This window comes from Rousettus aegyptiacus, unplaced genomic scaffold, assembly GCF_014176215.1.
Source record: "Rousettus aegyptiacus isolate mRouAeg1 unplaced genomic scaffold, mRouAeg1.p scaffold_m13_p_2, whole genome shotgun sequence".
NCBI lineage: Eukaryota > Metazoa > Chordata > Mammalia > Chiroptera > Pteropodidae > Rousettus > Rousettus aegyptiacus.
Window position 1 is genome coordinate 98,055,576 of NW_023416295.1, and position 24,966 is coordinate 98,080,541.

A 24,966-nucleotide genomic window follows, 5' to 3' on the forward strand; every position below is an offset into this window, starting at 1 on the left:
CTCAAACTCAGTATGTCACAAATGGAACCTGCCTTTTACTCTCAAACCTGATCCTCTTCTTGGGGTTCTTATTTCAGGGAGCCTCCCTGCCATCTCCCAGATGCTGCGGCTTCAATCTTTGACATCTCTCTGACTCTTTCTCTCAGTCCTCTCAGGGGCTTATACTGTTGGGTGAATCTTTGTCTTCTCTCCCTTCTGCCACCACCCTCCTACTTTTATATCTTTGATTCTCAAACCAGGGTCCAAAGACTATTAAGGGGCATCATACAAATATTCTTGGAAATTTTAGTGTTTTTCATCATAAGTTTTTATGGTTTCCGTTTTCACGTTTAGGATAATCTAACAAAAAGAACACCTACGTGTTTGTAATCTTTAAGATTTATACCTGAGTTCTGCCTCTGATTTCAATGTCTGGTGTGTGTTTATGTGTTGGCTCTAAATTGGGCAGGTCCTCTTCTGGGCTTTCATGTGCCCATCTTTGTCTAGGTAGAACTTGCATATGGTTATAGTCATTGTGTAAAGACTGTTTGAGTCTATTTTCGCCTCTATACACATTCCCATGTTTGGCTACAGTTATTTTAATATTTATGTAGTATTTAGTCATGTCGATAGAAGACATTTGGCTTAAACCATCCCTTATTTTTAGACTTTTGGATTATTTTTATTTGTTGGTTGAATGACATAATTAAAAACATCTTTGAACAAAGTTATTTTTCTCTCATCTAGATTTTCTTGGGAATCCCTTAGGAATTACGAAATCAAAAGACACAAGCGGTTTCATTCCTCTTGTAATATGATCCTAGGCTTTTCAATGAAGAGGCTTGACTGAGTTGTAATGTATGACTTCTTTTTAGACATGTTTCTTTCATTTCCATTTAAACTCTCTTTGATTTGGGGTCAAATTCGAAAAAACAAATGATGATTATTATCTTTCTGCCACTTCACTATTGTTGCTTCCCTGGACCATTCTCTCATCATCCAGTCTTTACACCTTTAGCCACACCTTCAGAAATGTGTAAAATGTATATTATGGCAGCCTGAGTAATGTTTCAGCAGGCAAATCTAATGATTTAATCTAATCATGTTCAAATGAAGCAGAAGCTTTCGGTTGTTTGTAAGATAAAATTCAACTACATTGCCAGGGCATACAGAGCCCTTAAGACACGGCTTGTTTCCCTATCTAGGCTTATCGTTGGCTGCTCCCCAGATGCATGCTGTGCTCACCCTGACGGCACTATTTTCAGATGGGAATGTACATGCTGTTCCCTCAATCTAAAATGAACTCCCAATCCTTTGCCTGTCCGCCTGGCATGGCCTTACTCAATCTTCAAAACTCATTTGAAAGTCTTAAGTGCTGCTCTCTTTCCAACCCTTATTATGCCCATTCTTTCAGCTTTGTCGCCTATTTTGTAGCTCTTTGTTAATTTTTTAACCTTTTCACTTAGTTTGTGAGCTCATTAAAGACAGACGTTTTGTCAGTCATTTCATAATCCAGATTTTAATATAGTGACTAGCACATAGCTGGTCCTCAATAAGCATTTTCTGAATGAACAGAACCATTATTTTGACTTGTTTGTAAGTAGACTACTTCTAGGTAAGTCTACTTATTTGTAAATTGAGAATCCATTTATAGTATATATGGTAATGCTCAAGTGTCCAGAATATCAATGTGTTAAAAACAAAACAAAACAAACAAAAAAAAACCTCTCTCCCTGTTTTTTTTAAAGGGTAGTAGTTGTAATTTTGTTTATTGATTAGACTGTAAACCCTAGCTATAAGCTACAGAGGAGATACTTAGTTAACTATTATATTCCCCAAGCTTAGTACTCATACCTGACACCCAGTAAGTATTCAATCAATAACTATTTATTGAATGAGTCGATAGATGAATAAACGAAATTTTGAGAAAGGCACTAACCATATGGAATGTCACTAATCTTGACAGGTGGGATTTTACTACATTTATGTGTACATATCTGCCCTATTTTATTCACCATTCTTTTGATGTGTCCGTCCATGTAACTCACTCCTTTTCTTGATAATCTCTATTCCATCTCCCACCTCTACCATCATGACTTTTTGAACCATGCCATCTCCTGCTTGTCTCTTTAATGGGAGATGACTTGGAGATGTCAGCTATAAGCCAGAAAGCTAATACCTTGGTGTAGTAAGCAAGATGGTGCTTTTGCCCCCACCCCACCCCCCAAAAAGGAGGCAGGCAGTTTCTATGGCTGGCCTCCTCAATTATCTCCAATCATCAAATCTAAATTAGCCAGCATCCTGTTGATCTGAGGGATAAGTAAGTCACATCTGCATGACCGAGCTGATTGATAGAGATGTTATCCAGAGCCTGAAGCCAGAACCTGAAGAGGTCATTTTGAGGGAAGCATGAAGTATTGGCAGAGAGAGAGATCACATCCCCTTTTTCTGTGTTGAACCTCCTTGGGGTGTATGTGTCATTTCTTGGTACCCTAGTGAGTATTTGCATGATTTTGACCACAGCCTATTATGAGAAACAAAAAATTCCATCGACCGCTTAGCTTCTCTCTTGAATTACTAGTCCTTTTAAAAAGCTTTATAAAGCAAAAACAAACTGAGATAGTAATTAATGGAGGGGAAGGAGTAATGGTGTTGCAAGGAAAAAAGATCTTCAGCTGTGTATAGGAATGATGTAAGCCAGAGACAAAAGAAAGAAACCTGGAATGGCAGCAAAAGTCTGCTGTTTAGTTCACTAAAAAAGGTATTAGACATTCTCAATGACCTTCTCTCAGGCTTAAGACTTCTACCGAAGCCCTGTTGTGTGAAAGCTAAGGTCTTAATTGAAAATAGAATGTATTGAGCCAGTATTTATTACAGTTATAATCAATGCTGACTGCTCTCAAATACATTCTTCTTAAAATTATGGAAGGACTAACTGCTGGAAGTTTTGTAGTCTTGAGCATTGCTTACCTTTAGCCGAAGGGCTAGCTGGAGACAACAGAGTCCAGTAAGCATAGACCAGAGCCTGGGTGTCTAAGTGGCAGAGGCCGGTGTATCTGTGTCAGAAGAAGTGTTGCACCCACATGGCAGGTGGTACAAAATGAGACTAATTCCTGTGTCAGGATGTGGGTGAGCATTCCAGGGGCAAGCGAACAGTGCTGAAAATTGAATGAAAGAGTAGTAGTGAGGGCAGAGGAAGGCAAGGGCTTACATCTGATATAGAAGTAGTGTTTCTCTCACTTCATATTTAAGGCCAGTAGTTTCCTTGGCTCTGACATTCAGAGGAAGCTGATGTCTTAGTCAGGGTTCTCCAGAGGAACAGGCCAGTAGAGTATGTGTATATAAGGTGATGTATTACAGGAGTTAGCTCCTGTGGTTGTAGAGGCTGAGAAGTCCCATAGTCTACTGTCTGCAACTAGGAAAGCCATGGTGTAACTTAGTCCGAGTCTGAAGGCCTAGGAATCAGCCGATGGTCTAAGTCCTGAATTTAAGTCTGAAATCCAGAGAACCAGAAACGCTGCTGTGATGTCCAAGAGCAAGAGAAGGTGAATGTCTCAGTTCAAGCAGAGGGAACCACTTTGCCCTTCCTCTGCCTCTTTCTTTTCAGGCCCTCAACTGATTGGACATGCCCACTCACATTGGGGACGGCCTTCAGCTTTACTCAGTTCATCGGTTCAAATACTAATCTCCACAGACACACTCATGAATAATATTTTACCAGCTTTCTGAGCATCCCTTAGCCCAGTCAAGTTGACACATAAAAATAGCCATAACAGCTGATTAATTCTAAGTACCTATAAAAATTCATGCATATATTCCTGGAGCCCCCATTCCTTCTCCACCATGGGCACTATAGAAAAGGCCAGGCTCTGGCAGCATGAAAGAAGAATGTGAGGTGGAGGCTAATTATAAGGATTGTGGGAAAAAGACACATTTAGAATGGGTGGATGATTGTTGTTCGGACCTGTATGAATTTGGAATTCTCCAGCTACTTAGAAAAGATTTTTTTTATTGTTCTCTCACCCAAGGGAGAGGACAAAACATATTTTGGATGAGCTAAGAGCTAAGGGCAGTGAGATGGGGAAGGTAGAACCTGGGCTGGGTGGGTGTTGGTTGGACCAGTTTTGCTGTTTATCTGTTTTGTGATTCTGGGCATGTGAGGACTTGTGGTTTGGGGGAGAGATGTGAGACTAGGAGGCAGAAGTCCTGGGTCTAGTCTTGAATCTTCCCCAAATGAATGGCTTATCGCCAGAATTGAATCTGGAGCATGTCAGTTGGATGTGGGGGTTTTAGATTGTTTAGAAAACAATGAGGTTGGTTCCCAGGCATGGCTTCGACGTAGACTTTTCCTCAGTCTGAAACAAAATTGGCAGAAAGAAAATGGCAATGGTTATTGACTTGTCATGAAACTAAGTCTACTCAATTTGATGATTCTCCTAAATGCTGTGATCAAGTATGTCCTAATTCTTGTGATGTTAAATTCCTTTCTTTTATAAACTGATGGTGAAAGTAGATGGTGGTTGGATTGTTTTTTAGTGATTTTACTTGGCAAAATAAAAGTTGGTAACTTTGTTTTAATCCTTTAAATTATTTTAAAACTAATGGTATACAAAATCCATAATGCTCAGACCAAATAACCTTTAAAGTTCCTTTGAGTTCTAACAGCTGGGGAGTCTAACCTTTTCCTGCCACTTGCTCCTGTGAGGTGAGAAACTCAAGTGTCAACTTATGTTTGCATCCTGAAACAAGCTGTGTTTACCTGGAAAAATCATAGTACCAGTAATAGGTATTACAGGTTTTCTTCAACTGAAAAAAACCTGGAAGCATTAGTTTAAATTTTAATTTGAACAAAGTTTAGAACTGAAATACTGCAGAAACACTGTATCATACATTGCTAGTGGGACTGTAAACAGGCCTAGTGGAGGGGTCAGCAAAATGTTTTCTGTAAAGGAACAGATAGTAAATGTTTTAAGTTTATGGGTCACATGAGGTCTCTGTCACAAATTATTCCCTCCCCCCTCCTTTTTCTTAAGAAAGAAAATAAAACAACTCTTTAAAAATGCAGAAACACTTTAGTTCATGGGCTGGATTTGGTCTGTGGATCTCAGTTTGCCAACTGCTCGTCTAGTGTCTCTGGAAAGTAGTTTTGCTTTAGCTGTCTAAGTTACAAATACACAATTGTCCATAGGCTGCAGGAATTTATCCTACAGGTAGGCTTGCTTCTGTGCAAAATGGCCTGCATACAAGATTACTCATAGTAGCATTGTTTGAAATATCAAATACTGACTGCAACCTAAATATTTATTAATGGGAACTGGATAAATAATAGAATATCTATATAGCAGAATATGATAAAGTCTTCTCAAAGAACAAGGCAGCTCTTTGTAGAATAATGCCTGAGATAAACCATCAAGAGGGAAAAAAGCAAGGTGCAAAACGTTTTTAGTATAATACTATTTATCAGTTTCAAAAGAATAGTGTATGTGTGTGCTTGTGTGCCTATGTGCACACACATTGGTACACAAATGCTTGTACTTCTTATATATAGGATACTAGTAACTGTGATATCACTGAGGAGGGTAATTGAGTATCTTAGGAATATGGAAACTTACTTTTTTACTTTATATTATTTTGTAACTTATGAGTTTAGTGCTGTGTATGTATATCACCTATTCAGAAAATTTTTAATTTTTAAAGAGTTGAAACAGGGGAAATAATAGTAGCTTTTAATATGAGAAAATTCAAAGATGTTATTGCTTGAAATAGATCTGAGTCTTTAATCACAGGTGAACCTGCACTGCCCTTAAAAACGTACACATTTGGTTCCCTTCACATGAGGGTACATTGACAGAATAATAATCCTTTGTCAGCTTTTGATCATCTAAGGTGGCAGAATACCTATTTCAAGAGTTTGGGTTTATGGTTATGTTGTTGGCAGTGTTCCTTCTGATTTTTAAAATTGTGAGCAGTCATACTACAAGTTGACCTGGAGAATGAATATCTGTGAAGAAAGTTTAGCTTGGTAACAAAATAAAACCCATAACCATAGAATGTTGGTGCTGGAAGGTTCACTGAGAGTTGTCTAACCCCTTGGTTTAGTCATTGTCCTAAAAGATAGAGAGCTGGCCCACGTTCAGGCAGCTAATGATGGCAAAACCTTTAACTGAGACTTGCCCTGCTTTATACGTACTGACGTGGGGAAGGCCGTACCTCTATCGAGTGTTACTCTGTAAGTCCTAGCCTTTATTTTTCTATGTTCCTGACTCCCTGGCAGGCAGAGATGTGGAATGTGGTTCCCCAACAGTCACTGTTCCCTGAGTCATAGCCGTGTCTCCGTGGTCTACCATGGTGCCTCTGTTCTCTTTCTTCCTTGCCCTCCCTGCTGGGAAATTTTTAAACAGCTCGTTTAGTAGTTCTTTCTTCTTACACCGACCAGAAGGCCCGGCTGCCTTCTTGGGCCCTTCCCTGAATGCTAAAGTGTTGGGGCAAAAAATAGCACTCTCTCTTCCAAACAGACAGGGTGACTTGTGGCCAAACATTGTATTAGGGAGAAGATGTGAGAGGCTAAGGATTCACGGTCACTGATATTTAGACTTAGAGAGCTGAAGACAGAATAGATATAGTGTGGTAGATTGCAAAGATGGCCAGTTTTCCACCTCTCCCTGTATTCTGTATCCATGCCATTTTCAGTTCTTTTCACTAAAGAGGCAGAGTCTTCACCCTTTGAGTCTGGCCTGGCCTTGTGACTTTGGTTTTGGCCAGTAGGGTGGTGTTGTAGTGATGAATGGTATGCCAGTTCTAAGCCTAGGCCTCAAGAGGCATTGGATGTTTCTGAAGGCTCTCTTATGCTCCACCATTGCCAGGAGAACATTTTCAGAGTAGAGCCAAGTGACCTGAGTTTTCCCAGCCAAGGGCTTCCCAAATCTGCAAACAGCCAGCTGACCCAGGGTGATAACTATACCAGAGTAAGTAATTCCAGCTGAGATCAGCAGAGCCACTTAAGTGACCACTACACCTAACAGTAAGAGCTATAACAACTTACTATTGTACGCCAGTGACTTTTTGGATTGCTTTTTCTGCAGCATTATTGTGGAACTATATACATATGGTCATGGTGGGAAATGGACCGGTGGTTGGCTCCGTGTTCAGGCAAGGAGAAACTGAGGTTTTCTTTCTCCTCCTATATAGTACTGAAACATGAAGAAGTGTTTCTAGTATAATAGAACAAAACAAAACGATAAAAAGCAGGGCTAAGCCCCAGCATCAGGTAAGAATTGCATAGTTTGTGAAATACGGCAAAGGAAAAGTGGACTTTGGGGAAGGGCCGTATCTACCAGGAGCTGTAAAATGTCAGTCTACTGTAATACTAGTATTTCCAAATCTGTACTCCTTTCTTTCTCTATTAACTGTTTACTGTAATCTGTTGGGATTTTTTTCTCCTCTTAGCATGAGGTGATGTGTAGCTATTACAATTTTACTAGTGAATTTATTTAAATTTCCAAATATCAGATAATTCTCATGTTATATAATTGTGATCACACTCAATTAGAAGAGCTACCCTAATTATATGCTTTTTAAAAACCTGATAAAGCTTAAAAAAGAAACTGTAATAAAAGAATCATTCAGGATATTGGCATAACATTTTATCCCCAGAATATAAACATGTTTTTTTAGGAAATATGGAAATAGACCCTGCAGTCAATTGTTCCAGTAAGATAAACCATATGCACACCCACTCTCAATTTAGAAAGTAACTCTTGGAAGGGTAGGACATTCTTTTAGCATAATTTAAATATCATGTAAACCAAGAAATGAAAATCTGTGTACTTATATGCACACACACATATATATTAAATCAATATCTAACATCGTACTTAGTAGGAAACATTAGAGATTTTTTAAAATTAGAAAAAAAACCGAGATAATATTTTTTATTGTTCTGGCATTACTTGCCAGTGCAATAAAGCACGAAATATATATTTAAACTGTAACTGATAATAAGAAGAAAAAAGTTTAAAAAACATAAACAATATAATTACAGTAAATATAAGCAAATGTATGGTGACACTCCTAGAATTAATAAGAGCCCAGAAAAATTGTGGGTACATACATGAGTAATAATAACTATATTATATACCAGCAATAGTCTATTAGCTGCAACAGGAAAAATGCTTTTTCACAATAACCACAAAAAGTGTTAAACCCATAGAAAAACTCTCACATTGCTGGACTTATGTAGACAAAAAAATTCACTAAGAGATATTTTCAAAAATTTGAACAAGTGAGAACTACATTAGGTATCTAGGTACTGGAATATTGAATATTTTACATTTGTCATTTCCCCCAATTATTTTACAGATTTTATATAAGTCCATAGAGTGCTGAAGAATAGATTCATTGCTACAGTCTTTCTGGGACCTCAGTTTGATAATGTGCAAGGAAGCTTTGAAAGAGTCTCTGTTCTTTTGGCCTCAAGAAACAGAAAACCTGGCTAAAAATAGTTTAAATAACAAGAGGTTTCGGTTTATTATCTCACTGTCCAGAGGTGCAGTGTTTCCAGGGAATTCAGTGGCTCAGCAGCACTACAGAGGACACAGCTCTTTCCTTTTCCTGCTCTGCCGTCCTCAGTGTATCAGCTCTTCCCCTCGGGCTTGGCTCCTGATCGTAGCAGGGCAGCTGTGGCAATTCCAGGCAGCATATCCTCACACAGTGATACCTTGAGTTGAGAAAACGGACCCTTCTTTCCTCATTCTTTTTATAAGGAAAAGCTTTTCTAAAGCTCCCCCAAAGACTTCTCCTTACATCTCACAGGCCAGAATGGCACTACATGGCCCCTAAGAAAACAGGTATTGGGCTATAAATGTGAAACTAAGATTTACATTGGTACAATACTGTTAACTTCAGTTATTAAGTAGCCTGCAGCTTAGACTAATCAAGAGTCTCCTCTCTTTCCTTTGCTGGGGAGAAACCCCCCACTCTGAGCACATGGAAGAGTGTAGGGTGAACAACTGAACAAAATGGGTCTATGCTGGCAAGGGAGGTGTGTGTGTGTGTGTGTGTGTGTGTGTGTGTGTGTGTAGGGGGCCTGGCTTTGACTAGACAACCCGTAGCCTATACTCTTTGAATCAGGAATTTCAGTTCTAAAAGTTTATTTTAAATAAATCATAGAAGTGGATGAAGCTTTCTGTGTTCAAATGAACAGTATTATTTACAATAATGAAAAAAATAGGCATATAATTATACAATTACCAAGTATATGGCACAGGTTTAAATTATTGTACCTCCATGATAAACAATATCATAAAAACATTAAAAGTCATGTTTTTATGTCATTAAAACTATAGTGTTTCGGGGGAGCAAGTTGTAGAATTATAACTAAACTGATGCATTTTCATTCACTCATACACACTAAAATTAAGAAGAAATACACCAGAGTATTGACTTCCTTCTAGTGATAAATTATAGGTAAATTTCTCCTTTTCTGTATTTGCTGACCTTTCTCCAACAAGTATGTGATACTTTTAAGATCAGAAAAATTAATAGCATTACAATCACACATTTCCATTGTGTCAATTAGATTTTGCTGTATAACAAACTACTGCAAAATTTAGTGACTTGACTTGGCTCATGATTCCATAGGCCAACAATTTGGGCTGGGCCCAAGTTGGCAGTTCTTATGTTCTTGGCTGGGGTTGCTCATGTATCTGAGTCAGCTGCTGGGTTGGCTGGGGCTTAGCTGGGGCACCTCATCTTTATTCAGACTAGCTCTGGCTTGTTCTCATGGCTGTGGAGCAGGGTTCCAAGAGAATGAGCAGAAGTAAACAGAGCATCAGAATGTCACACTGTCAATTCTGCTGCCTTCTATTGGCCAAAGCAAGTTACAAGGCCAGCCCAGCTCAAGGGGTAGGGAAATAACGCACTCCCTCCACCATGCCGTTGATGGAAAAAGACACATGTCATGATGATTGAGGGATGTGGATATAAGAGGGGTGGAGAATATGGAGGTATTTTGCAAGTAATATCACTGCATCTTTAAAAAAAAAGCCTTACCCAAAGATTACTGAAATAAACTTTGAAGTAAATGGTATATGCTTAGGTGGCGAGAATGTTTAAATGTTTCATTCAAGGTTATTTGGAAGATTTTATCTTTTCTTCTCACCAATGGCTGGTTGAGAGTTTAGTGATAGCTTATCTGTTGAGGTTGCACTAAGCATATAAATCAAGCTGGTTTTAGAAGAAGCGGGGAGCAAGCAAAGTTTTCTCTGTAAATAAATTAGTATTGATACATGCTCAGAATTTGTCCTTTGGATGTGTTGGCAACTCATCCTGTGCAGTTCTTAGCGGAGCGCTGAGTGATGGGACCACAGCCAGAAGCAACAGGCTGGAACCTCGCCCTGCTCAGAGTCACCGTTTTCATCTTGTTCCCCATAGGAATGGAATTTAGAAGAGTTCAACCAAATCATTAAGATGATACATGCTATTTCTTCCTGGTGTGTAATCATGGCTATGGCATTAGTAAATCGTTGATAACTGAGAGATCCTGTGATGCTCAAACTGGGGATGACGAGGCATGCTTAGGGGTTCTGTGGGGACCTGAAGCCTTAGCATACGCATGATGCATCTTCCTGGAGCATCTCTTCTTTTCGCTTCATTATTAAACTTTTTTATCTTGAATTAATCTTAGATTTACAGAAGACTTGCAAATATAGTGTATAGAGTTGTTGTATATCCTTTACTGGCCTTTCCCTAATATCAGCATTTTGTATAACCATGGTTCATTTATCAAAACTAAGAGATTTATGTTGGTACAACATAGTTATTAACTACAGACTTTATTCAGATTTTCCCAGCTTTTCTACTAATGTTCTTTTCTGTTCCAGGATTCAATTCATGTTGCATTTAGTCATCCTGTCTCCTTATTCTCTTCTAATGTATGACAATTTTATCTTCCCTGTCTTACACGGTCTTGAAACTTTTGAAGAGTAGTGGTCAGGTATTTTGTAGAATGTCCTATGATTTGGGTTTGTCTAGTATTTGTCATGATTAGAATGAGATTGTGGATTTGGGGGAAGAATATGATAAAGGCGATGCACCTTGTAATCATATAATGCCAGGGACTGTGTATCATCAACATGACTTACCACTGCTGATGTTATCTTGATGAGTTGACTTTAGAATAGTGTCTGCCAGGTTTCACTCCTATAAAGTTACTATTTTTTTTCTTTCCATAATCTATTTATTAGAAGAAAATCAGCATCCAGTCCACGTGCAAGAAGTGGGAGGGGATTTAAGTTCCACTTCCTAGAGGAAGGAGTATCAAAGAATTTGTGGGTGTATCTTAAAATCACCACAGTAATTAAAATACTTTTATTCATTTTTGTTAATATTTTGGGAAGATACATTAAGACTGTGTAAATAGACATAGTTTCACACGCAAGTCCTAACAGTTTGCTTTTTGGATTGAAACTTTTCCTGTTCTAATTGCCCCTTAGAAGAAGTGAGAAGCCACCCCTGTCCACTACACCTGAATTTGATTATTTTACATATTGACATCTGCTAAGGAGGAGCCTGGGGATGAGATTGGAGCTTTTAAAGTGAGCAGTGGAGGGTGTACTTCAGTTTGTAGGCAGTGATGAGGGTCAGAAGTAGGGGCAATTATTGGGTGACTACCTTGTCCTGGCTCTGTCACTACAAAGATTTGTGATGTTGGGGAAGGCCCTGAACAGATGGTCTTGGGATAGATTGTATGTTATGTCATCTGACTTTGATAGGTACAGAGAACCCTTTTTTTTTCTGTCTCTTTTTTTCCATCTGTGAAATAGGGGAACTGTGGGTGATCTGAATGAACCTTAACATGCTGATCAAGAAGGGAAGCTAATGGGAAAGATGCAGCAGTGCTGGGGGAAGGGTTCTTGTTCATCAGGTCACAGGGTAGGAGGCTTGTGGCAGGAGAGTGGTCCCTGCTACCTTTTGCTCTCTGTTCTGCGTATTCTCTTCTGCTTTTCTGTCTGTTGTCTGTCTGCTCCTGCATATGAGCTACAGGGAATCCATGCCAAAGAGGTAAGCTGAGGCCTCGAGCTGGAAGAACTGGGGACTGAAGACAAGCCAGGAAGATTTGCAGAACATGATACTGGGTTATCTCAGTTTTTTTGAACACTGTGAGGAGTTCTTTCTGGGCTCTGGTTTTGGCTGTCAGCGGCCCCAGAGTCGGCAGATCTATTTCTCCCATATGGGTGCTGAAAAGAAGAAAATTCTTGGTCCTCTCTGGGATCAGACAGCCTATTCCAGCCTTGCCCCCAGCAGGGGCCTCCAGTTCCTTTTTTCCAACCATTTTGATCTTTTGATTTTCGATTTTGGTGACTGATCTTCTGTTTGAGCTAGGGCAAAAGGTGGGCTGCTGATTTGCTTTCTCCAGGGTTCTCTTTTCTCCTTTTTACTGGACCTTCACAGTCTCCCTCATTTAACCTAGGAACTGCTGACATCGTCACTCGCATTTTCTTTTCTTTTGGAAATTCATTCCTATTTTACAGAGCCCCGCCCCACCCTGACCCAATACTCTCAGGCATCATCTTTCATGTTGGCGTGGTAGTTGGAAGTTCCCCTTGCGATGGCTCTATCTTTCCGTCTCCCCTCCCAAACACAGGCTCCGCCTGCTGGCTCTCATAGCTGCTTTGTAATGGCCCTTCTGCCATTCGAGACCTGGCCCGGTGTCTAAAACCTACAGTTATTTTGATTTCTAAAGTAATACATGTCTGCCGCAGAAGACTTGGAAATAGAGAAGACAGTAAAAGTCAATGATAATCTCACTGGCCAGAGAGTAGCTGTTAATGTTGCTTTTATTTTCTTTCACTCTCTTTTTGAAGTAGTATATGCATGCGGGTATGATTACTTAACATAATTGGAATCATATTGTACCTAATGTTTTTTAACATGTTCCGGTTTGGCTTCCGTCTCCCCAATAGGCATTGTTAGCATAACTCTCGGCGTGTCTTTAAATTTTTTGAAGCGAAATGATGTTCTACTTATTTAATGACCACACACTCACTTTCTGTCACTTTTCATATAATCCCCAAGGTTTTCACTCTCATTTCCCCTCTATTTTAGGATGATGATGACGATGAGTTATGCAGTACCTACATCAGGCTCTGTTTTAGAAACCGTATTGGTCCATTTCATGCTTGCAGTAGTCTTCAGTGTCACTGCTTTTATTAGCCCCTTATGGTGGACGAGGAAATCAAAGTTAAGGAACTCGCCTAAAGTCTCACACTTTCGTAAGGGACAGAACTGGGTTTGAACTTTGTCATCAGCTCCAAATCCATATTCCTAACTCCCTTGATAGTCCCCTTGTGAGCACTTACTTTCTTGATCAGGGACATGCTCTTTAATTGAGAGGCTGCATTATAATCTAGAGAAATAGTATTTTCTAGTATTAGTGTAAAAAAAATTGGGTGTTAGTCTTGGCTCAGCTACTTTCATGCTCTGTGACTTTTGGTAAGTTTAAGTTATTTCTCCCCACTGGGCCCCTATGGGCCTTCTCAGCTATCAAGTTTTATGACTTTGTAGTGGAAAAAGCAGAACAAAGGCAGCATTCAAGAACAGACCCAGAATGACAGGGACATATCATCCACTCGGATTTCAAGATCAGTTACATTTGGCCCCAGTAGACATTCCTGTGAGGAAGTTGCTTTTTCCCTATTTTACTGAGCAAGAGGTAGCTGGTGCCCAGGAGAAGCCCACAGGGGCTATGAGGTTTTCTTGGATGCTAAGTTAAAGCAGTCTTCATTATAGGTAAATCCCATAATGCACTTCCTTTGAACATTTCGAGGCCTTGGGGCTTTTGGGGCCCACTAGCAAGTGTGGGGACTGAAGGGCACGTGTCCCTCCCCGGTACAGGCTCCCAGCCCCTGGCCGTGTTGCTAGTGTTTCTTCCCTGACGTTCTCTGAGGTGTGTGGCTAGAAGGACGTGCTGGAAAACTTGGGTTCTTTGGGTGGAGTGTGTACTGGCAGGCTAGTGGGTTGGGAGGAGCAAGCTAGCTAGTGGGATGGGGATGACCACCGAGTTTTCCCTGACGTCAGTGATGAGGGGTGATCTGCGAGCACCACAGATAATTTCCCAGGATTCTAGTCTCCCTTCCCTTATCCAACAGAAAAAAAGGGGAACCAGAAGAAGACGCTTATCTTACAGAATAGAAAGTTCACTCTCGTGCAGTTTCCCTTCCCTTTTTATATAGACTTAAAAATAGAAAAAAAGCAAGGGGTTTTTGAATTTGGCTGGGTTCTAGCTGTGTACCTAGGAAGAAGCCATAGCCCCTTGCTTTACTCTGCAGATGCTGGTGATTCTCTGGTACAGGGCCTGGCAATCATGTGGACTGCACCAGCTCCTCCGGTGGACGGCTTTTTTTTTCTAGAGTTAGTTCCCCATTTTCCAGGCATCTCTGAGGAGATGCTGATATTTTCTTCTTTGTCAAGTTCTTCTAGAGACAAATAAGAAAAACATACTTATTAAAAAATTATTTTTCTATTTCAACTTGGAAAATATCTTGCTTTGCCAGTAAAACTATTTGGGAACTTTATTTCAAAGTCTAAGTTCCTAAGATAAGAGATGAGGGTTCCAAGAAGTCCTCGTTATGTTTGGATGGTGGGAGTCTCAATTAAATTGAATTAAGCAGTATTTGTTTAAGTGTCCATTGGGAACACACATGTGCCATTCATGTTTTTAGGCTTTCGGAGGGAAATGGAGTAGTGGTTATGGTAATGATGATGTGTTTATAATAACAATAGCAGTGGCCTTTGTTGAGTATTTCATGTGTGCTAGGTGATGTGCTCATTTAAACGACTCTGTGGTGGGTATGAATTCTGTTTTATAGGAACAAGAAATTGAGACTCAGTTTAAGTGACTCACTCAAAGTCACCTAGTAAGTAGCAGAGCTGGTTTTAAACACAAGTTGAGCCCATAGTCCCCACCGTTACCCTACAGGCAAGCTGCCTCCAAAAATATGTTCTAAGAGAATCTGGGCATTTATCACTTCAGATTTTGAGACATCTGAAGAAATTGCTTTTGGTAAGTAAAACGGAAAAAAAAAGAAGAAAATTTATTCGTACCCTCCATTCTATTTCTTTGAATCAAATATAACTTATAAAGTGAATATGACTAAAAGGTCTGCCCTCTGATTCAGGCCCACTATGCCATGTGTCTCAGGGCTATAATATTAAAAAAGAAGAAAGAAAGAAAGAAAGAAAGAAAGAAAGAAAGAAAGAAGGAAGGAAGGAAGGAAGGAAGGAAGGAAGGAAGGAAGGAAGGAAGGAAGGAAGGAAGGAAGGAAGAAAGAAAGAAAGAAAGCGAGCGAGCGCGAGCGCGCGCACGTGCGCGAGTGAGCTTTATTGAGATATAATTTACATATTATGAAATTCATGTATTATAAATTCAGCGATTTTTAGTGAATTGATAGAGTTTTGCAACCATCTCCATAATCCATGTTTAGAACATTTCCGTTACTACAAAGAGTGTTCTTGTACCCATTTGTAGCCGTTCTGTGCACCCTCGCCCAGTCCTAGGCCACCACTAATCTGCTTTCTGTCTCTGCAGATTTTTTTTTCCTGGAAATTTCATATAAATGGAACCATTTAATATAGAGTCCTTTGTGTCTAGCTTTTTTTCACTTTGCATAATGTTTTTGAGATTCATTGGAGGTGTGATGCGAATTGGTAGTTCATTCCTTTTTATTACTGAATAATATTTCATTTTATGGATATGTACGATGTTTTGTTAATCCATTCATCAGTTGTTGGACATTTATGTTGCTTCACTTTTTGGCTATTTGAACAATGCTGTTATGATCATTTCTGTACAAGTATTTATGTAGACATATATTTTCATTTCTCTTTGGTAGATACCTGGAAGTGAAGTTGCTGGGACCGTTGGTGGATGTATGTTTAACCTTTTAAGAAACTATTAAACTGTTTTCCAAAGTGTCTATCATTTTATCTGTCCACCACTGGAGTAGGAGGGATTCCAATTACTCCACATCCTTGCCAACACTTGATATTGTTTGTCTTTTTGATTATAGCCATTCTAGTATATGTGTAGTTGTATCTCACTGTGGTTTTAATTCGCATCTCCCTAATGACTAATAACATTGAGCATTATTTTATGTGCTTATGAGCTATTCATAAATCTTTGGTGAAATGTTCATTCAATTTTTTGCCTATTTTTCGCTTGGGTTCTTTTTCTTATTATTGAGTTGTAAGAGTTCTTTATATATTCTGGATACAGCTCCTTTATCACATATGACTTCTGTTTTCTCCCACCTGTGACTTGTCTTTTCATTTTCTTAATGGCAACTTTTGAAGAGCAAAGATTTTTAGTTTTGATGAAGTCCAATTCATCAACTTTTTCTTTTATGGATTATACTTGAGATGTGCCTTTCAGCCTGTTTCTTTGGTTTATTTATAGTTTAGGTGCCCCAGTTTTCACTCTCACATCCTCCCTGGATCCTGCATTTATTCCTGTTTGAGGAGAGCAAACAAAGACCAGCATCCAACTTCTTTTGCTAGTATTCTGTGGCGGGCACCCTGCTGACATGGTGTATTCAGGCCTCTGGCACTCTGGTTACCAAGTCTTGAAATGAAGGTGAAATTAGACCTCTTTTGGCAACTTACAATTCAGTCAGAAAAGAAAAAAACAGCTGCTCCATATGGAAGGGCTTTCTTTGTTAAAAAAAAAAATTAGTTTAATACTTCTCTGCTTGCTGATAAACAACAATAATAAAAAATATCTCTTATATTACTTTGAGGTTTTCAGAATTAATTCTCCTTTATCATCTCATCTAAATCCTTTTGCAGATAAGGAATACAAGGTTTAAGAAGAGTAGAAAGGTATTTAACAAAAATAAGTTAATATTTGAGCCACAAGTATTAATTATTTTCTTCCGGGATATACCAAGAATATGTTAAAGTGTACACTGTTCATCATATAAAGATGGATTGGAAAAGAGGTTAACACTGGGCTTTGTCTACTAAGTCGATTAATCTCAGCGATAGTCAGAATTATAGAATTGCAGATTCTTTTGTTGAAAGGTACCTTAAAACTTTGGCATATATCTTTTCACTCACAGCAGGAATCCTTAGATTGCTCTCGCTGGCTGATAACCCTCTGGTACCCAGGCAGATGCAACAAAAGAGAGCTTTTAACTTCTCAAGCCCATTGGAGTGATCCTTGGATAATTTTCAAGTATTAGAAATTTTTCATATCTAGAGCATAAAATTTCCCTGTAATTTTCACCCTTTGGCAATACAAAACAATTTAAAGCCATTCTTTATTTGGCAATTATTCAAATATTTATGGTTAGCTACCTTAAGCCTTCACTTCTACAGGCTCTGTTCCATCAACTATGTTGTATTTAATTTTGATTCCAGAGCTTCAGTCATTCTGGTCACTTCTTGCAAGATATGCTTTAAATTGTCCATATCTTTTGTACCCACATCAAACCTACCCATCAGACATGGCCTGGCTGGTAGAATTTAGTGAGCCTATCATTTACTTTGATATGGACAGGGGCTGCCTGGTGGGGATAATTATTTAGTGGCTGCATTGCACCCTTGGCGTATGTGTGTGTGTGTGTGTGTGTGTGTGTGTGTATATATATATGTATGTATGTATGTATGTATATGTATATGGACAGGGGCTGCCTGGTGGGGATAATTATTTAGTGGCTGCATTGCACCCTTGGCGTATGTGTGTGTGTGTGTGTGTGTGTGTATATATATATATATGTATGTATGTATGTATATGTATATTTACTGTTTTAAACAATTCAGTGCCTGAAAGTTAATACTATTAAATATTATAACTGTAATATCTAGTGTCTATTGAGAATTTTTTATGTTTATCTTGTTGAGTTTTCCCCAAGATTTGCCTTTTGGGATAATTTTGAATCTTGTTTCTTCCCTTTTCTAGTTTCTTTCCCAAGACACATCTCTGTTTCCCGAGAGAGACATTTGCATATCTGGTTTTTATCCATCTTGGAGTCCTCTCTGCCCAGATATATTTTGGCTTCTCCAGTTCATAATGGTGACAAGTATATAGGAAGCAGGTCCAGTGAGAGAGATTAAAGCTGCCTGACTTTCTGCACACATGTCCATGTGCTCTTCCAAGGCCCTCCTGGTCCTGGGCTAATGTGGCTCTTTATTATATACTTCTGTTCTTTCATGGATGAAGTCAGGTTCTCCAGATAATTGCCCCATATAGTTTATGTAGTGATACTATGAAGTACCTAGATCCAGGAAAAAAGCGACAAATGGGAATTAAAATAGAGGAAGAGAAAAGGTGGGCATTTTTAAATTTTAAAGTCTGTATTTAACCAACTCAGCCCTAACATTTCTTTCCCAATCTGCTCCATCCTGCTGTTACCATGATTGCTTTCAAGTCATTAGTGCTCCTTCCATGCTGTGGATTGAGGGTCTCTTAACTGCTCCTCATCAGAAAATGAAATGCTCTTTTTAAAAATATGATAGTTCATGTTATTAGATTATATTTTCATTCCTGAGCAAGGGAGGAATAGGCTCTTTGTTAGAGAACCTGACTTGACTTACTAGCAGAGCAGATTCAAAATAGAAAATATTTGGAAACCGTGTATCTGACAAGGAACTGGTATCCAATATATATATATATATATATATATATATATATATATATATATATATATATATATATGAACTATTCCACAATGAAATCAATTTAAGAATGGGCAAAGGATTTGAATAGGCATTTCTCCAAAGAAGAGATATAGATAATGAGAGATACAGGCCAATAAACACATGAAAAGATGTTCAGCATCCTGTTCCTTAGGGAAATGCAAATTAAACCATAATGAGATACCACTTCATACCAACAAGAATGGCTGAAATAAAAAGGAGACAATAACAAGTTTTGATGAGGTTGTGGGGAAATTTGAACCCTCATATGCTGCTATGGGATTGTAAAATGGTGCAGCTGCTTTGGAAACATCTGGCATTTCCTCAAAATGCTAAACATTGAATTGCCATGTGATCCAGCATTCCACTCCTAGACCAAAAGGAAATGTAAACATTTGTCCAGATAAAAATCTGTACCAGTGGTCTTTTTATTGTTGAGTTGTAAGCATTTGTTTGTTTTTGTTTGTTTGTTTTTAATTTAGTTTGGATACAAGTCCCTTGTCAGATAGATAGATGATTTGCAAATATTTTTTCCCATTTTGTCTTTTTGCTTAGTCAATGGTGTCCTTTGAGGTACAATTTTTGAAATTTGATGAAGTCTAATTTATTTTTCTCATGTCATTTGTGATTTAGATTCTGTATGTTTTTGAAGTGCTGAAAATAGTAGCTTTTATTATGGGACTGTTATAAGAGGAACTAGCTGTGAGTAATTGAATAATTAATGTACTTTGTCAGGGAAGAACAAGCCCACACAACTCTGAGGTTAAGTGTATTGATGGTTTTCCTCATTTACCTTTGCATCCCATGCCACCACTCCAGCCCTCTCACTTAGCCTGGTGTTGTGCATATAATAGGTGCTCAAAAAATACTTGGTGACTAAATCTAGAGAGGAAAATTTGTCTATGCTAACAACCTAAACAATCTTTTGTTCAGGCTTCGAAGACAAGTCTGAATTCATATCATAGCTTACTTACTGTGTGACCTTTCCTAGCCGCTTAACATCTTATAACCTCATTTCGCACAATAGTAAAAGAAAGAGTAATGTTTATCTTGGGGGATTGTTGTAAAGATCGCATATAAAACCCTTTGCATATGTAGAGATTCCACAAATAGCAGTTATTTATATCAATTAATTGCTCTATATATCAGTTTCTCCATTTAGTAAAACAGTAATGATACTCATCTTTAACCATGTCAAGAGTATACATAAAGACTCATGAGATAGTAGACTCAACTCTCCCTGCCTCCTTTGGGAAGTAAAATAGTCTAGTCCTTGAACTTTAGAACCTTCCTTGGTTCCTGACCATCTCTATTTTTGTGGAATTCTTGTTGAAGGAACTTGGAGTGTATAAGCTATTGTACTATATAATAGAGTTGCCATATGCCACATGTGGTTATTTTAGTTAAAATTAACTAAAATTACAAATTCATAGGCTGCCTATAAGAAACTACTTTAGATTGAAAGACACACAGACTGAAGGTAAAGGGATGGAAAGAGATATTTCATGAAAATGGAAATTAAAAAAAATCTGAGGAAGCAATACTTATGCCAGAATAAATAAGCTTTAAAACAAAGATGAACCCAGTAATCCCATTTCTGGGTATTTATCCAAAAAAACCCAAAACACTGCTTTAAAGGGAATCCATATGTTCATTGCAGCATAATTTATAATCTCCAAGATAGGACACAACCTGGATGTTCATCAATGGATGCATGGTTAAAGATGAGGTACTACATATATACAATGGAATATTGCTCAGCCATAAGAAAGAATGAAGTCTTCCATCTGCAATAACGTGGAGAAACTTATAGGTATTGTGTTGAGTGGAGTAAGTAAGGCAGAGAAATCAAATACCATATGATTTCACTTGTATGTGGAATTTAAAACAAAGTAAATGAACAAAACAAACAAACAAACAAATTCATAAATACGAAGAACATTTTGATTGTTGCCAGGTGGGAGGGGGGTTGGGTTAGGTGTGAAAGGAATTTAGAAATACAAATTGATAGTTACAAAATAGTCATGGGGATGTATAGTATAGCATAAGGGACATTGTCAGTAATATTGTAATAATTTTGTATGGTGTCAGATGGACACTAGATTTATGATGTTGATCACTTTGTAAGTTACATAAATGTTTAATCACTATGTTGTACACCTGATACTAATATAAAATCGTATTTCAACTGTAATTGCAAAGGAAGACATTATTTTTAAAAATTCAATTTCTCAATTGTACTAATGGCATTTCAAGTCCTCAATAGCCACGTGTGCTTATACAGAACATTTTCATCATTCCAAAAAGTTCTACCGGACAGCACTGGAGCAAAATTTTGGACAACTTTCTGTTCAGCAGCAGAGCCTGTGAGACATGGCTTTTCCGACTGTATAGTCAGCTAAATAGCCCCTTTCCAGTACCTCTCCTGTTTGCTAGCAGGTACTCAGGCTCTAGGACGTTGAGTGCTTGAGAGCTCTGGGAAACAAAGAGTTATGTAGTTCAGGGTCATTTTATTGTTTGTTACTGTTGTTGTTTCAGATTTCAGCTTCCTCTCTGCTAATGCTATGCCTTTTTAGTAAGGGAGGCCAGTAGGTGTTTCTTTTGGACAGTTATGGTTGGGTGACTATATAGTGACCCGCTGGGGTGGTAAGATGATTCTTGAAATCCATAATTTTCTGAGAGGTGTCTGGTGCTAGGAAAAAAGGCAACATGTTACAAATAGATATTTAGGATTCAGGAAATTTTTTCCAATTATGGAATTATGATAATGTTCTAGAGATTCTTTTTGCTTGATCCCATTAAACTGACATCAGTAGATTTCCTTCTGATGACTTTGTACATATTCTAATTTGATTGTAATGCATCTGTATTTTTCTCCTTGACTTAACAGGAGAATTCAATTCCTTTTGTAGACAGGATTACTCTTATTTCTTCTTCCTTTCTTTTATCCTGCAAATCCTCTGAAATAATGTTTTCCATGAGCCATTTCTAGAGTTTGTGGGTGCTTTCTCTGGGCATGGGACACATCTCTGATGCAATCCGAGGATAGTTTCTTCTTAACTTGATCCACAACATGAAAACAGGCACTGAACGAGGGGCCGTGGGAACGCATGGGCTTAACGTTCTTTTCTCTCTGCTTTTAAGTAAGCATTGACCTTGCCAGGCCAGGTGAATGAGCCTACAGTCATTCATTAATGAGAAGTGATTCATTTTAGACTGTTTCAGCATTTCCCAAACCTAGATTCTAGTAGATGTTCCTTGGGAAAGAGGGTCTGTGGTTAAGTTCTCAAACAATGCGTGAAGCACAACTAAACAGGTTTCTTTCCCGGAAGGGGCTCAGGATCTTTAATATGTTGATAGGCATTGTGTCTACTCAGGAGAGGAGTATGTGTGTATTTCCAAATTTACATGACCTTAGGACCCTGCATGGCCCAGCATCAGGGGGATCAGTGGCCTGCAGGACACCCATTTGGGAACTGATGGAGTGAAAGATGGTGTTCTGAGAAACAGGAAAACACTCACTCTGGGAGGTTGCGAATGGAGCAGTTTTGTAAATACTTCTGCTTTTGGTTTCTTAGTTTCTCAGTTTTCATTTCTCAGTGATTATTTTTAACCCAAACGGTAGTCATTTGAAGCTTTCATAAACTCACTGGTCCATATCAAAATTGCCTCAAACCTTGTAGAATCACCAACATCATCTGTCTGAAGAGAAGGTAAAAATTGCTCTCTGATTTCTTTTTTAAAGGAAACTTTTAGTAAAGCTACTAATTCACTTTCTGATATGTTTAAGGTCTGCTAAATATATATTTCTGCTTAAAGGTCCAATCACATTCTAAAGAATGAACAATCTATAGACAATTTTTGTATGATGAAAATCCATTAATGGCATTTAGAAGATATCTAAAGCTCTTAGGGCAAATTTTGTTGTCAAGGAGATAGATTATGTGTGCATCTTGCTTCTATTAATACTTTCCTGGGCAGATGAACTAAATGAACTTCTACGTAACTTGGCCTAAAAGTGTTAGCCAGGACAGTGCCAACTAATAACAATGATAATGATAGCTAACATTTTTTAAGTGGTCTCTCTGTGCCAGGCGATGTTCTAAGTATGATACATGTGATAATCAGCACGAAAATGCAATGAAGTAGCTGTTATTTTTCTCCCTTTATGAAGAGGAAAATACTGTAGACATTCTATAATAGCGAAGGCTAGAATTAATTATTGGGTCTGTGTTGATATTAATGAATAACAAAGCACATTTTATAGTTTATTTTCTTTAATTCTGAGATAGTGCTAATTTTCATAAAATCACAGGTGGCATTTAGTACATAATTGATTCTGCAATTTTATACATTCTATAACTCCTAATTGGAATTGGTAGATAGCAGTAGATGCTATAAAAATGGAATTTTGTATATATTTTCTGTACTTATGTATTTTTTCAATTTTTTTAGGCCAGTTTCTTTGTTTAATACCAGGAATGCAAAGATGACTAACCCATAGTCCTTGCCCTCATAGAAATGTAATCAGTGGGAAAAGGTGTAATCCTCCAGACAGTTATCATTTCTTAAGTTATATCAAGGAAAGCCCTGTCTAGCATTTTGTTTTAAAAAATCAAAGAGAAAAAGTCTGTAGGATGCAGTGGAACCGGAAGCTGGAGAGAAGCCACAGGTCTCAGATGCCTTTTTCCTCCAGTTTCATTGAGATATTGTTGACATATAACATATGTAAGTTTAAGGTATACAACGTGATGATTTGATAGGGGTGAATACTGCCACAGCAAAGTTACTTAGCATCTCCATCCCCTTACATAATTACCTTTTGTGTGCGTATGGTGATAACAGTTAGGATTTGCTCCCTTAACACCTTTCAAGTATATAACACAGAATTGTTCATTGTAGTCACAACACTGTGCCTTAGATTCCCAGAACTTACTCATAGCTGGATGTTTGTACCCTTTGACCAACAACTCTGCATCTCTCCCACCCCCTAACCTCTGGCAACCACCATTCTACTCTCTATTCCTATGAGTTTGACTTTTTTAGATTCCACATATAAGTGAGAACGTATGGTATTTGTCTTTTTCAGTCTGACTTATTTCACTTAATATAATGGGTCCATCAGATGACTTTTGAGTTGTTCCACAGCCTGGGCTTGATTTCACCCAGCGTAGTTATCTGCAGGTTGTAACATAATTCTGCTCTGGGAAGCAGGGTTCTTACTGGGGTAATCAGGGAGATAGAATCATGTACTGTGAAAGGGCTTCCAGAAGCCTCTTTGCTGATCTCCTTAAATGCCCTCTCCAAGGCAGGGTGGGGTGTACTTTTCATAATGCAAATGAAGAGTGGAAAGTGAGGCTACAAGGAAAGTTCTCTTGTGATGAAAAATGAGAAAGGCTGGCAGTGTGCTCGGTCACAGTGTCGGCCTCCTTTGACACACTTTTGGGTTATTCTTGATGCACAGTGAACATCGGGCCAGGGCCCTGTTGCCCAAAGACTTCCTTGTTTGGATCAACTTTACAGGAAAACGGGTGGAGGGGTGGGAGTGGGGAGCAGAGTCTCCCTGGGAAATTCTGCACAAAAATCCATGTTAAGTTGGTAGGCAGGACTCCGAGCTCTCGGAAAAGCCAAGTCTAGCAGCCAACCTAGGCCCACACAGTAACCTGAAATGTGCTTTCCCGCTCTCCAAATCAGCCTTACTGCTTGGTGTACTGTGATAATTACATCTTTATTCATCTCTTGGGTTGTATATCACAGATAATCATACTCTCTAGATTAAATGATTGACTGAAAGGAATTTGGGAGGTTTCCGTTCTACAATAATGTGTAGCGAGTGCTTCCTATGTGCCAGGTGTTGTTCTAAGCACTTTTCACATCTTTAACTCACTGAAGTCTCACCACTAAGAGGCGTGCATTAGTAACTATTTGTACTTACCAGACAAAACAGATGCTCAGAGAGACTGAATGATGGCTCCACACCAAGACTGAAATTGGGAAGTCTGGGTTTGGAGGACAGTGGTTAGGCTCCTACCTCAGGCAGGGTCTAGTTAAATCATACTGGAAAAATGGAGCCCTTTTAAAAAAAGTGTATAGATACATAGCTCTAGTAAATGAAGAAACAAAAGTGTCATCTTTATTACTGGGGCTGTTATGTGATTATTTGTCTCTGGACATGACCAAGAGACTTTGAGTCCCTTTTGGCTCCCAGTTCTGCAGCCTGGGTGGCTGGGTGGTGGTGATGAGATGTGACCAGCGACCTAAAGATTAACTTGCGTGGTTTTTACCTCTAGGTCA

At 38.6% G+C, this 24,966-nt stretch overlaps 1 protein-coding gene across 2 annotated transcripts in view; it reads left to right on the forward strand.

Moving 5' to 3' along the window:
* Positions 1-24,966, forward strand: part of TMCC3 (transmembrane and coiled-coil domain family 3) — a 239,953-nt gene that overhangs the window by 14,727 nt on the left and 200,260 nt on the right. The window contains exon 1 of one of the 2 annotated variants that reach the window (XM_016150128.2): positions 20,665-22,385. The exons of the other annotated variant lie outside the window; for it this stretch is intronic. The gene's annotated coding sequence lies outside the window, so the exon portion shown is untranslated. Of the gene's footprint in view, positions 1-20,664; positions 22,386-24,966 lie in introns of those variants that run through there. 2 annotated transcript variants of the gene reach the window in all.